Here is a 13315-nt window from a genome sequence, read left to right as displayed (position 1 = left end):
TTTCTATGGAGTCAGGAAAGTAAGCTGTGTGTTTGTAATGGTGTGGCTGTGAAGAAAGCTCATGAAACAGGAACACAGTGTAACTGAGAGGGAAGTGCTTTGACTGTCTGGAGCAGCAGTTCCCAGAACTGCAAATTGCCTCACTTATCGTGGTAAAATATAATCTCAGAGGTTTAGTGGGGGTGATTGAGGTATCAGTATTGTTTATTATTTTACTTTTCACACAAGAGAAAGGGAGGTATAGATTTGTAAAGAAGGTATGACAGTTCACTTCCATGGTTCAGATTGGAGATGCTCAATAGGTTATGCTGCATTTTCTCTCTGTAATGAAGTAAAGTTGACATGCTTGGATCCTGCTGAGAAGGACACACTGCAGAGATCACACCTATTAATATCTTAAACTTTTCTCTGATTTGCTGTGCATGTGACTTACTCTTTAATGAACCTTTGAAGAGAAGGATATTTGGTTGGGTGATTCTCTGCATACTTTCCCTTGAGCCAGGCCTAAATCTGCTAGACTGAACTTCCTGTGACAAAGCCATGGCCAAAATAGCGGCAATGTCACCTCATACTTAGTTCTGGAGAGTGGGACAATAATTTTTTTTCTCAGTACACTGGAATCGCCTTTATATAAATACATACCTGTGTCACGGGCATATTTTATATGCAGCACTGGATAAATACAGTAAAGCTTTTGACAGCTATAGAACAACCCTGCTTGTTTCTGAAATAAATAAAGTGGGATCATTCATGTGCTGAATAGCTCAAGTTGTTTCTTTTGCTTATAAACTGCTCCTTAACCTCAGATATTGCCGTTGTCTTTCCGTTGTACTGACAGTGCTGCTCAAGTCAAATGACAGTTCTTGTCCTAGAAAATTACAGCTACCCCTGTGAACCAGTGCCACAAAGAACATCTACGGGTGACACGGGGAGTGATTCAGGTCGGGGGACCCGATCCTCTTGCGCTGTGTCACTGTGTTTCTCTTACATAATGCCTGCGCAGTGCTGCCTGCAGCAGGGAGCCGAGGGACGGTCCTGCTCGCTCCGTAGCGAGCGCTCGCTGTGCCGTGACTCCGCATCATGTGATGCGGGCAGACAGGAGCTACCTTCCATGCCTTACACTTAATCAGTCTTTAGCTCCGAGAGGTCATTCAGAGGATGTCATAAATCGTGTCTGCAACTGCTGCAGTCTTGTGACTGCTGGGAACTTAGCTCCAAGGGAAATAACGTTCCTAGTTTTGTGTGGTAATTCTGCAGTCTTTGAAGCTGATGCCTCTAAAACCTTAAGATTTTACTCATTTACTAGCAATAACCTGCCTTCTTTTTCTTTTTTCCTTTTTTTTTTTTTTTAAAGTTGCTCTGTGGAGACAAAACCTTGAAAATACCCCTTTTCTAATCTTAGAGAATGGGTTTCACTGGCTGGATTTTGAAATCAAAGTACTTGAATTCATTATGTTTTAAAATATAAATGCCAAACTGCATCTCACTGAGACTGAGTGATCTGTGCAGGAATTTCATGGTGTTTTCTTCCCTAAATTCCTCACTGCTTTACAGGGACTAGTACAGGTTGTTTGCAGACCAGGATTTTTTTTTCCCCCTAAAGAAATACAAAAGAATAAGGGGCACTCTCCTTGCTCAGAAACTACCCTAAGGGCAGATCAATTTGCAGGTATTGCCTGAAATGTCATTTGTAGCTTATTTTTTTTCTTCATATTAAAATCTTGTTTTAAAACCAGCTACCTTTTGATTACTTAAATAGTCTGTGCTTCTGAGTTGCAGACTCAACCCTTCAATGTAGAAAAGAAGTCCATCCAGCTTTTTCAGGAAATTTCAGTGATAAAACAAGCCTAACTTCAGAAACAATCTGGGTGAAAACATTGTTACTGTGGTGGAGTCTCTTACTTCTAAACTGGGGATTATTATTACTGCTTACACAGGGGAAAAGATTACCCGTTTCTAGTATTTTTAGCAAAATCCAGTGATTCTAGACCAGGCTCTAAATTGCCTACTGACACAGGTACAAAATACTAGACTTGCCTGTTGTAGCCTCCCTGGAGGAACCTCCTTGCTCCTCAAAGTTTGCTTAACTTTGTCTCACGTGGCTACAGATTTGCTTGGCTACAGAAATAACCCCAAGTTTTAACATACAGCTGAAACATAAGAAACTTCATTCTTATGTTTCAACTGTATGTTCAGCACTAGATTTAGTGCTGAACTATGTTAACACTTAGGAAACCTTGTTAAAGTTTCCTCCTAAAAATATCAACTTCCATTTTAACACTGCACTAACAGCTATCTGTAATTTAAAACCATGCCAAATTTTCATCATTTTGACCATGTTCCTCGTGCCCTCCTTCCTTGTGTGAAGTTTCATTAGATAGTCTTCATGTAATGTTAGGTATTGGATAGCCTCTGTGTAGCTAAGCACAGTATTATTCTAAGCACAGTAGTATTCTTTGATAATTTTTAGCCCATAATTAATGTTTATTTATTTGGAATCAAGAGATGGAGGGAACAATTGTTTGGTTAACACTTACCTTTTTTTTTTTTTTCTCCTCAGTTCCAAAGAAGTCTATTTTAATCTATGGCTTTATTACCTGAAATACTTTGTTGTCATAATGGTGTCCAATTGTTTTGCTAGCCTGTAAAATGAAAAAAAAAAAAAGGAGAAAAATATAACTTTAATATGGTTGTGGAACTATACTGCCAGATTGTGGGCATATAACTTGGAACAAATACTGGACAATTGTCTTTGGGGACTTTTGTTTTCGTAAACACATCTCCCATGTTAATCTTTTTGTGTTATTATTTGTGAATGATCATAGTTGCTGAATACTGTTGAAATTATATAGATGTCTTGTATTTCAATTAATTGCTTTAAAATTTAAAGGAAAGCTTATGGGTAGTTTGGGTTTTTGGTGGGGTTTTTTTTCCTCCTCTTGCAATTAAAGACCCATGTACTCAGCATCTTACTGGTATAGTAATAACCTGTAGGTATATGTTAGCACCAGAAATACTATATCTCAATGTTTGCTGGAATAAATTATAGTAGTGGATAATGGGTTAGTGTAGAGAAGAAAAATGGAGATAGCTTTGAAAACTCTGACTCATTATTTGATGTTATCAGAACCCTTTGCATTCAGACATGTTTTGCATTCCATCTATATCACAAGGATAATTGCATTTAAAATAGGAATAGCTTGGAAAAAGCAGTCTGTCTACTTAGAACGCTAAAGACAGACAAGTAAAAATTATGCAGTGATTTATATCCCTGTCCCGTGTATACATGTTAACACCAGACATTCAGTTTTAACTTGGAGAAGGCTGGTCTTGAGCCTGTTGAGAAAAGCACCCTGTAGGCCTAGCACCTGGCAGCGGGGTTAATAAGCCAGACTTCATGCACGCTGAGTTTTGGCAGCAGTGTTTTCATTGTGTGTTGCTCAGTAATACAACATATCTTCCCTAAGAACAGTGTCTTAGTCACACACAACTGTTTTTTCTCCCTTCCTCCTGTTTCGACCTTAGGCTCATAGTTTCATCTTTCATACCATCTTCCTTAGTGATGCTCCCTATGCGTTCATTTTGCATCAGATCAAACTAAACTCCTCTGCAAGCTTGCAAAGAAATGAGTCAGTTACTTGGCCAGTGTTAAAAGACTGGAAAAAAGATTTGGCAAAACTCATTGTGCTCAGGGCACCTGTAGGAAGCCTGGAATAGGAACCTGAAAAAGGACAAAGTGAACAAAACATGGAATCAAATCCTTCATCCAACTTCAAAACAAGTCACTATTAAAGTAACCAGTGTTGCCCAGAGTAATAGGATAGCTAACTTGATCTGAGCTGCTTCTCTTCATTCCCTCTCTGCCCTATCCTTTCCTTCTGTGAAGTTTTCTAATGGGCTTCCTTCATCTGCCTTCTGTCAGATGAGAGTTCTCACAGATTTCATTAGGCCAGCATGTCTCCATCACACTCCTGGTTCATTGCAGACCACGAAGAATGAAACTTCTTAATTGAAAATCATTGCAAAGCAATTTCTCTGGCTTCTGACTGTAGTTTCAGTGATGGTGAATGGTTGAAGACTTGCCATTTGGAAAAACTGTGTTCTGCAATCTTTTTGGTTTCCTTTCGTGTTAGGGATAAAATAAATTGAGCCACTTAAAAAAGCTGACAAAGCAAAAGGTATATCCTAACCTCAGTGGGGATCTTTTTGAACAGCCACATCCACATCTTGCAATTGCAAGATCTTATCCAATTTAGATCTTTCCTTCAGCTTGATCAGAGACACTCATCTTCTGTTGTACTTACTCTGCCACAACCATGCTCTGCCTTGCTTGCCCAGTTTTTATGAATGCTGTTGGCGGTAGCATCTAGTTGTGATTTGGAAAAGTTGCTCCTTTTAACAGACTTACACGTCTTAGTTAAGTCTTCCTTCCAATTGTAAAGCTATTGGAAGAGATCTGTCTCTGCACAGTATGAAAGGAATTCTTTACTCTCCTCGTGACCACAGAGGGATCTTTTCCTGATGAAATCATTAACACAGATTCCCATACTACCATAAGAAGCTACTATAGGTAAATATTCTTGGGGTTATATGCTTGACTGGTTGTGGTGTGGCTGATGGTTATATGTTTGCTTGTAGTTTTTTGTTTGTTTTGTTTGTTTAGGTTTGGTGTGGTATGGGGTTTTGGTTTTGGTTTATTTTTTGTTGTTTTGTTTTTTTTTAACTTTTGATAAAGAAATTATCTGCTATGCAAGCTAAGCTGGACTTCAGGCCTCTCATTTCTCTTGAATGACAGGACCTAATCTCTGCCCATTGCTCAAGGGGAAGCTGTATTGTTCAGCCACCTCTGAAATGGATCTCTGGATTACAATTGCAAATTTTCAGCAGGTCTAAATTGATTTTTCACCTATCATAGTTCCTTAGTACTGGTACGGATTGGCAAGCACATATAAGTAGTGCTTAAATATTTTGCTTTGTTTTACACTACGAAGAACAAAAATAATATAATTTATTCTAGCAAGCAGAGAGATATAGTATTTCTTGTACTAACAAGTACCTACCTACAGGTTATTACTATCCCAGTAATATAATGAGTATTTGGGTCTTTAATTTCAAGAGTAGGAAAAACACGCAAATGAACAAAGATTGTGTGTTTGGATCAAACACTGGTATTCCTTCTTGCCTGCTTCTGTAAGTTTTCTTCATCCAAGCTCTCTCCAGCTCCCTGTAAGAAGCAAACTCTTTGTCAGCAATACATGCTGATTGCCTCTGGCCATTTAATCAACCACTCCTGCTTTTGTAGCATATTTGTGGTGTAAGATCCTCTTTGATGGTAAACTCAGCCTTGAGAAGTGTAAATCATTCTTACCTGATGGAGCCAAGGAGGACGCATTCCCCAAGTGATACTTTCTTACGCTGTTTCCTAAGGTATCTTATTTTGCTGCTGTTTTGTTTCTTGTGGGTTTGCCCCTTTACATGCTGCTTTTAACTCCTGACATTCAGGATTAATTCCCGATAACCTGAGAGGTCATGTAATAATGATGAAAAACCAAGAAAACAACCTGAAGACAGCTTCTTTATTCCATGTGTTGCAATAAGCAGCTTTCTTTCAGAAAGCATGTGTTGGGGTACACCATTCGTGATGGAGTTTCACGGTGGGGCACTAGTTTGGTACTGCTGCATTCAAGACTTTTTTTTCCAGTTGCCTCCTGATGAGACAATATTTAGAGGTGTTATCATTTCCTAGGAGTAATGTTTCCGAAGGGAGAGGGGGAAGCCTTGGGAACAAAACACAGCATGCCAAGGGAGACTATTCAAGAACAAGGTATCCCTTGGGTCATTCAAAACACAAATATACGTCAGTTCAGTTGGAATGGGGACTTAGTACGGAATGGGTAAGGCTGGCACACAATGTCTTTGCATCATGTTCTGGAGGACAAGACTTTATTTGTGGTTAATTTATGAACAGGTGCAGCTCTTTGGCCCGTATCTAGACTAAAACTTGACAATTTAAGGACATGGTACTTACAAATGTGATGAATGGAACTTATCTTTAGAAGTCAGTGCAACAGGAGAAAGTTGTTTAGCTATCTTGAAAAGATTTAATGTCTAAGGGCATCTCAAACTGCAAGCAAACCTAGTAACAGAAGTTGGAAAGACTGTAGCTTAAGCAGAAGTTTCAGAGTCAATCAGATAACTGTACTGAGAGCAAATCTTGAATCACTGTGGAAATGTATAGACACTCTGGCAATAAATCTCAAGACAGGAGCACAAGATGTTTCATGTCTAATTGGGCTGATAAAATTTATCTTGTATAAATACCTAATTTACCTCAACACTTTCTGCCAGCAGTACAAATATGGACTGAGAAAGCTGTTACACTGATCCCAACAGCATAGGAGTGGCTGTGGATGTTGTTGCTTGGAAGTAAGGAACTTTATTTCACTAACTACCTGGCCTTTTTTCAAAGCCTAGCTTTTCACTGTGAGTCCTGGGATACAAACATGGCTTTGTCTAAGACCGAGGTATCTTAATTGGACATTGTATTAAAGCTGTGTTATTTAAACTTGGGGTTTAATTTTCTATTCCCCTCCTCCCTGAACTGTAGCTTGTATTGACTCTATGTATCATACAGTTGCAGATAGATTTCCATTGTGGCCACTGAAGCAAAAGTTGTTTATGAAAGAACTGTTTTCCTCAGTGCACAAATCCTTCTCCCCCCTATATTAATTAGCTACCTGGATGCATTTGTAAACTAGAATGTTTTATACTAATCCTGCTCCCTGAAATGTATTTCTGTCACTGCTATGTCAGTTTCTGTCTTTATTAGACAAGAAATGAGTGCTTTTTCTCCACCATACACCTGATCATTATCTGTGAACAGGAAGTCTCTAGCTGTTTCTCAGAATTCGCTGCTGAAAACTGAGAATGTCCTATGAAAATCTGAATCCAGTTCTTCAAATGTGGGTTATCTGAGAAACAGTTACACTTCTGCAGCCACTTCCTTCTAGCTCAGCCTGGTGTTGCGATACAAGTGTTGCCTCTTTGGTCTTATTCTGTAAATATTTTTCTTGTGCGACTTTCACTTTGCTGTATGCTTCCTCCCCTTTGCTTTTGTGTTTTCAGAAGAGGGAGAACCAAAGACTGTAGGCTACGTTTTCACAGGAAGTCTTTCATGATGGGTGTCCGTTTGTATATAGCTTTCTCAGTCTTGAACCAACTCTGAGCAAGGTGAGAGGGAAGGGGAAAACAAGGGTAACGCTTGGACTCTTGAGTAGGAAATTGTAACAGGCTGCCATGTGACAAGGGGTGAAGAGTGAGATGCCAAACAACATCGTCACCAGCAATTCATCAAATGCTTTGTCAGTATTCGATGAAGTGTCACATTTGTTGTAGCTGACTAGTTTGTTTTACAGATGTTAAGTTTTTGTGTATTGTGGTGGGAAAGATGTTTTTGGCTTGCTTAAATTCTATGTGCTACCACATGAGTCATGAACTGGTGTTATCGTGCCTCTCAGAAGCACACAAAAAGTTGCAACCTGTGCTTGTTTGATTAGCACAAGGGTGTTAGTTTTTTTTCAGCAACATAAAAGAGAATTTGGATTGAAGTTATTCAGGACAGCTGAATACTCATCTCTGTGGTGTCGTGAATCCTGAAAACTGCTTAGCTGTGGTACAAGTGAAAACACTGGATGTTGAAAATCTTCCCTTTTACATCTAATTTAGAGGAGCTGACTTGTATTAGAACAACAATAAATGTTTTTAGTCAGAAATCCACTGCTTCTTCAGAAGGTGTGTTCCTTGCTGAGAGCAGCACAAGTTTAACTTCTGCCTGTGAAGGTACAGTCTTCATTGGTGAACCAAACCGATGGCTTTAGCTCTACCTTGCTTGGTCTACTGACTGACACTGTAGCTGGGAAAGCTGAGTGGCCAAATAAGCATCTGCAGTGACAACTGCATGATCTTTTTCCTGCTATTGAGAGCTCTGAGCACTAAAGAATCAGCTCTCCTTCAGAGTGTTTATCTGCCTCAACTTTTGAGCAGCAGCGGATGGCTGACCTGGTCATCCAAGAATGACCCCTAGCAAATCAAGAGTATTCCTCTTGTGGCAGTCAGAATACTGAAAGACAGTTGGAATGTCAAAGAAGCTGCTTGCTCTCCTAGTGCTTGGGATGGACCGGAAAAGATAGCTTCTGCTTGCAGCCAATACTGGTTTGCAAAGACAGCTACTGAGCTACATGAAAGAAACACATCCTGCATAATGGTTTTCCTTCCATTCCAGTGTCTACTTCTCCAAGGATATTAACCCCATACAAGAAGGCTGTCCATCAGATAATAGCTAATATTATTCTTTCTCCTTTCTCCAGTGGCTGCATTACAACAGTAAATTAAATAAGATGTTGGAGAATAGGAGGAGTGGTAGAAAATATGGGTCTCGAGACAGTGATATTTTGGGGGAAATGAGTGTGAAGAGGAGGAAAGTGTAGTAGGAGATAGCTGGAAAGAAATGGAGAGGGGAAAAAAAACAGATGCAGCAGAAGCCAGGAAGATTTAGTAAATCAAGTCAGTGACATCTAACAAGAATGTGTTAATCACATACACACATGCTTGCTGGCTACTGAATAGTAAGATACGTGTGGAACATGCAGATTCTCCTTGACTACTTGTGATATCAGTAAAAATGTAGAATAAATTCTGCAATATGGGTGAATTTATGCTATACTTGCGAACATGTTGGCTATTAGTCTTGAGCTCTACATACTCCATTTAAAAACAAGCAAAGACAGCCTCTAGTACTTTACTAAGACAGTTTTTAGTAATCAGCTTCGAAAATTAATGAATGTGTAACAGATACATGGTAATATGTACCATTTAATGAAGCTTCATCAATATTTTTTAACCTCGTATGGCTTTTGTTTTACCAGTTTTAGGTCTGATAAGGTACTGTTCCAAAGGTGTTTCAGTTCGGTTTCTGTTGTATTCCTGAAAGGGTGGACTCCTGTGGTGCCCTTCACTGTTAAGCTAGTTATGGTGGCAGCTTCCATGGACATTTAATGTTTTAAATTTTAATAAAAATACATGTATTTTGAAAAAATTTTTATTTGATTAGGTCAGAGATGTTTCTAACTTGGTCTTCTGTTTCCAATGAATGCCTAGAGAAAAATAAAATACTGCAGCTATAAAGTGATATCTCCTCAAATACTATCAACGTCTCCATGATTTGTGACTTGGTGTTTCTTGAGCCTAGGGCTATATCTGTGTTTTAAAAGGAAAAACAGAAAGCAGGAGCACAGATTTTAATGACTCATTCCATAAGGTAGGTATTGCATGTGCTTTTGCAGTCCTCAGTTTAAAGACAGTTTAATCACAGACATTGCCTATAATCCTAACCATGGCTGAGTTAATGGCTTTTTTAATTGTTGGACATATTTTCAAAAGTTATAGAAAAAGTTTTTTGTTGGTAAAGTATGTGTAAATTTGTCAAGATGATTGTATTTTAATTCAGTACTACCTATTTTGCTATAAATGCAGCAGTGGAGTAGAATTTATTTTCCACTGAAGGTAAAAGCAGAATTTCAGGAGGAAAAAACACTGACAACCAGAAGTTAAAACAGTAGTAGTAGTAACTAGAGATGGAGGAGGGGAGGGAGAAGTACTTGAGCAGACTCAGGAGGGAAATACTATGCTCTTTTGCGAGATTTCATCTTTGACACCAGTTTTTGGCTAGTGTGTACTTGTTCAAGTAGCTGGGAAGGCGGAGGAGTGTTTATCTCCTATTTGGTGCAAGGCAGATGGATGTGGAGGTGTGGTATTTGTGTATGTACCCACATGTGGGTGAAATGGAAAAATGCTTGTTTCCTCTTCCCACTTCCATTTAGGTAGTACACTGATATAAATGTTTTAATCATAACATTGATGAAATTTTGAACTGTTTCACTGGTTTTTCTTTTGGTTTTTGTTGGTTTGGTTTGTTTTTTTAAGAGAAAAAGGAAGAAATAATGTGTAGCTGCTGAATCACTCCGCTGAAGGAAAAGATGAAAACAAAAAAACTGTTCAGACTGTAGTGGTTCTGTGCAAAATGATTTACAGATTTTTCTGTAACAGTCATTGTTAAGTGGGCCTTAAACTGACTTCCATCTGATACAAACCAGTGTTGATACAGGAGTGTGAAATAAATACAGAACAAATTCTGACCAGATCCAGGTCTAACAGGATTATTCACTCCTCTTTCTTTATCTGGACTGATGATCTGAATCACCTAAAATGGTCAAAAGGTAGCAGACCCAAAGTGTCATAGGTCCATGAAAGATTTGATTTTGCTGTCGTCACTCTACATATGTAATTAATTATGAGCTTAATTACATGGATTTGGAGTCTGCTAATAGGTAGTGCCAAGTTACATGTGGACATTTATAGCGGTTGGGTGTTTGGTAGTCATTCCTTCAGTATTTATGCACAAGAGCCTAGCAGGATTAATAAGGTTAACATAGGAACAAGGGAATGCTGACTCCTCATTATTCCAGAGGAAGAGGAGCATTGAAACCTGTTAACAAAATCTCTTCTGCAGGGGTGGCAGAACTCCACCGTGTTTCTGAGGCCCAGTCCATGCCAGCCGTCATCAGCGTTCATACCAACTCCCTCTGGCGTGACTAGGCAAAGCCCAGTGTGTGCCTGGTGGCTCATCCCAGTCGGAAAGCCTGGGGTGAAGCCAGGGAGGGCAGCAAGCTGTTTACCAGGGACTTGGGCAGTAGGGCCAGTATTGGCAAGAGGGAGAGTACAGGAATACTGGAGGGAAAATAAAAGGAGTGTCAGACACTTGCGCCAGGGCTGGCGGGAGATACAAATGTTTAAGTTGGCATCGTGCCCTAACGTTAGCCAAAGGTGCAGAACGTTGTTAAATTGCTCAGCGGGAGTTCAGACCCGAGTGTTGTGCAATCTGGGGAGCGCAGGATAAGCCAGACGTGTACAACAGAGAATGATGGGAAAGCAGTTCACACGAGTGCTTCATTTTATGAACTCTATTTTTATCAGACAGCTTTTTAATTTCTGCTATCAAAGCTTGACTAAATGCTTCCCTCTCAAGAGTGCTGAGGGAGCAAGGCTGGGGTTTAATACACTGGATGTATCTTAGGGCCATTTTGTTTTAGGTAGCAGTTGCTGATCTGATAAAGGGACTCCATGGAAAAAAACTGCTTTTATTAAGTATGCTTTGTGTACATGATACATGCTTGCATTATTAATGGTGCTGCTTCCTGCAGCCTAACTGTGGGAAGAAAGCAGATCTACCCATAGGACTTTTGGCAAAGTTCTTATGCAAAGAGGCGGTCTAGGAGGGTAGTGTCTGAGAGCCTCAGGCAAAGATTAATATCTCTGTAGCAGGACAATGCTGTCTGGAGAGTATGTGCCTCCTGGTGTCAGAGATTGGAATATCTTTTAATTAAAAAACAAAACAAAACCAAACAAAAAAACCCAACAGCCACCAAAAAACAACCTTAAGAAAGTATTTATCCCAAGCACCCTCTTCTGGGCAAGTTGACAGAGTTCTTAAAATCTTTTGTATTGTTTTAAATTACTTTGTCTCTGAAGTATCTCTAATGTTCTCAGAAGCTTACAGCTTCTGATAGAACAACAGAAGCAATTTTTTAATACAATGCTTTCTAATAATGTTACCACATTCAAATACATTTTTTAAATTTTCTTCATTATTTTGTTTTGAATATTCTTCTTTATAACGGTTCACTTCATGTTATATATTTTTCATACCTCCTCAGGAAGGTGGCATTATATGGTGTTTTTATCATAACCAATGAATACAGCAGAGACTGAAATAAGCACTGTTTTAGAAACCCAAGCACCTGCGAGACAGCTTGCTGTCATTTAATGGAAACAATGTAGACCTAATTTCCTCTCATTTTTTTTGTTGCCATGATAGCTTTGTAGTTGTTTGTCATTTTCTGTGTTTGGAAAGCCAGTGGTGAGTATTGGAGCCACTGGAGAGAACAACATAGAGTGCTGGTTTCTCAGTCATGCCTGGAAACGGGTACTCTCCATTAACAGCCGCTTTAGGTGCTTTTGGTAAAGAAGGGGAACCTTTTCCCATGAAACTGTGGAAACTTGAACACGTGGGCTTTATTTTGCCAAGTGTGCACCTTTCTGATTGTGCCAGAGACTGCATTGCCAGCTTGGTTCCTATGTGGTCCCGTGCTGGGAGTGCTCTGTGGGCTGTGTGAGGATGTGTGTAACTGGGACTTTTAATCTGCTTCTGGCAAACAGGGCCTTACGTGATCTCCTGTTTTGTGTCATACTAAGACTGAATTCTGCATCCCACATTCTGGCTAAGAGAAGTGTCCAAGAGAGAAGGTTTTTATTAAAAATAATATGTTTTCCCAGAAATTTCTTTTCGAAAGCCAACTCTTTTGCATTCCTAGTAGCTTACTTTTTCTTCCTTTGTTAAGGGACTTGATAATGCTGCAAAAAATTCAGTGTCTTCAGGAGTTTAGGGTCATTGGAGCCATACAGCACTGATCTTTCCCTGATGAAAATCTCCCATTCTTACAGCTAACAGTTGGATACTTTACACTGAGAAAAAGGTGGATGGGATGTAGAACTTGCTACATGGTGAGAAGAGGTGGAGGGTGTGAAATTATGAGCAAGGCTGGTAAAAGAATGCCAGATGAGTAGGAGATTAAAAAAAAAAAATTATAGACTAAGTGTTTAGAAGTTAGGAACAATTTTATCTAGTTACTTACCTACAGTGCCTTGTCCAGAGAAATGTTACATTCAGGCTTGAGCTTAGCCTCCATGTTGAAAACTGAGCGTAAGGAAGAAAGTAAAGGTAAGAAAAACCCACTTAGCATGAATCCTCAAAGCAGTCCTGGAGGCATTACATACCATCTGTATCCAGAACCCAATTTCTCCGATGTTCACCTCTTGGGGTTGGCAAACACAGTGTTTCTCTACTGTGGCTGTGTGGTTCAGAGCCTGTGAGATGGGTTATAGATCTGCCGTCACAGTATAAACTCCAAAGGAATGCTGACTGTTGGTTATGGGTACCCTTTTTCTCCATATGGGTGTCTTCCTACAGGACTTCATTTTGAACTATGGCAGTATTGTTCAGGCAAGAAATGGAAGCATAGCCATATTGTAAATTGAGCTGCTAAGAGGTCTCTCATCATGAATCAGCTGGTGTGTCACTTAACTTTACCTTGACAGGACTTTCTGCAGAACAAGAAATACCTTTTTCTGTAGCTGTCCTTGATGTTCTGAATAAGGAACATTTTGCCTGTAGTAGCCTGCTTTTTAACCATTTCACTTT

The 13315-nt window shown here is 39.5% G+C and overlaps 1 protein-coding gene across 1 annotated transcript in view; it reads left to right on the top strand.

Moving 5' to 3' along the window:
- ZNRF2 (zinc and ring finger 2) overlaps positions 1-13315 on the top strand; it is a 59571-nt gene that overhangs the window by 38455 nt on the left and 7801 nt on the right. The window lies entirely within an intron of this gene.

The sequence above is a fragment of the Lepidothrix coronata genome, unplaced genomic scaffold (genome assembly GCF_001604755.1).
Source record: "Lepidothrix coronata isolate B3197 unplaced genomic scaffold, Lepidothrix_coronata-1.0 Scaffold64, whole genome shotgun sequence".
Classification (NCBI taxonomy): domain Eukaryota; kingdom Metazoa; phylum Chordata; class Aves; order Passeriformes; family Pipridae; genus Lepidothrix; species Lepidothrix coronata.
The sequence above is the reverse complement of the archived record's forward strand: the minus strand, read 5'-3'. Positions and strand labels throughout refer to the sequence as shown.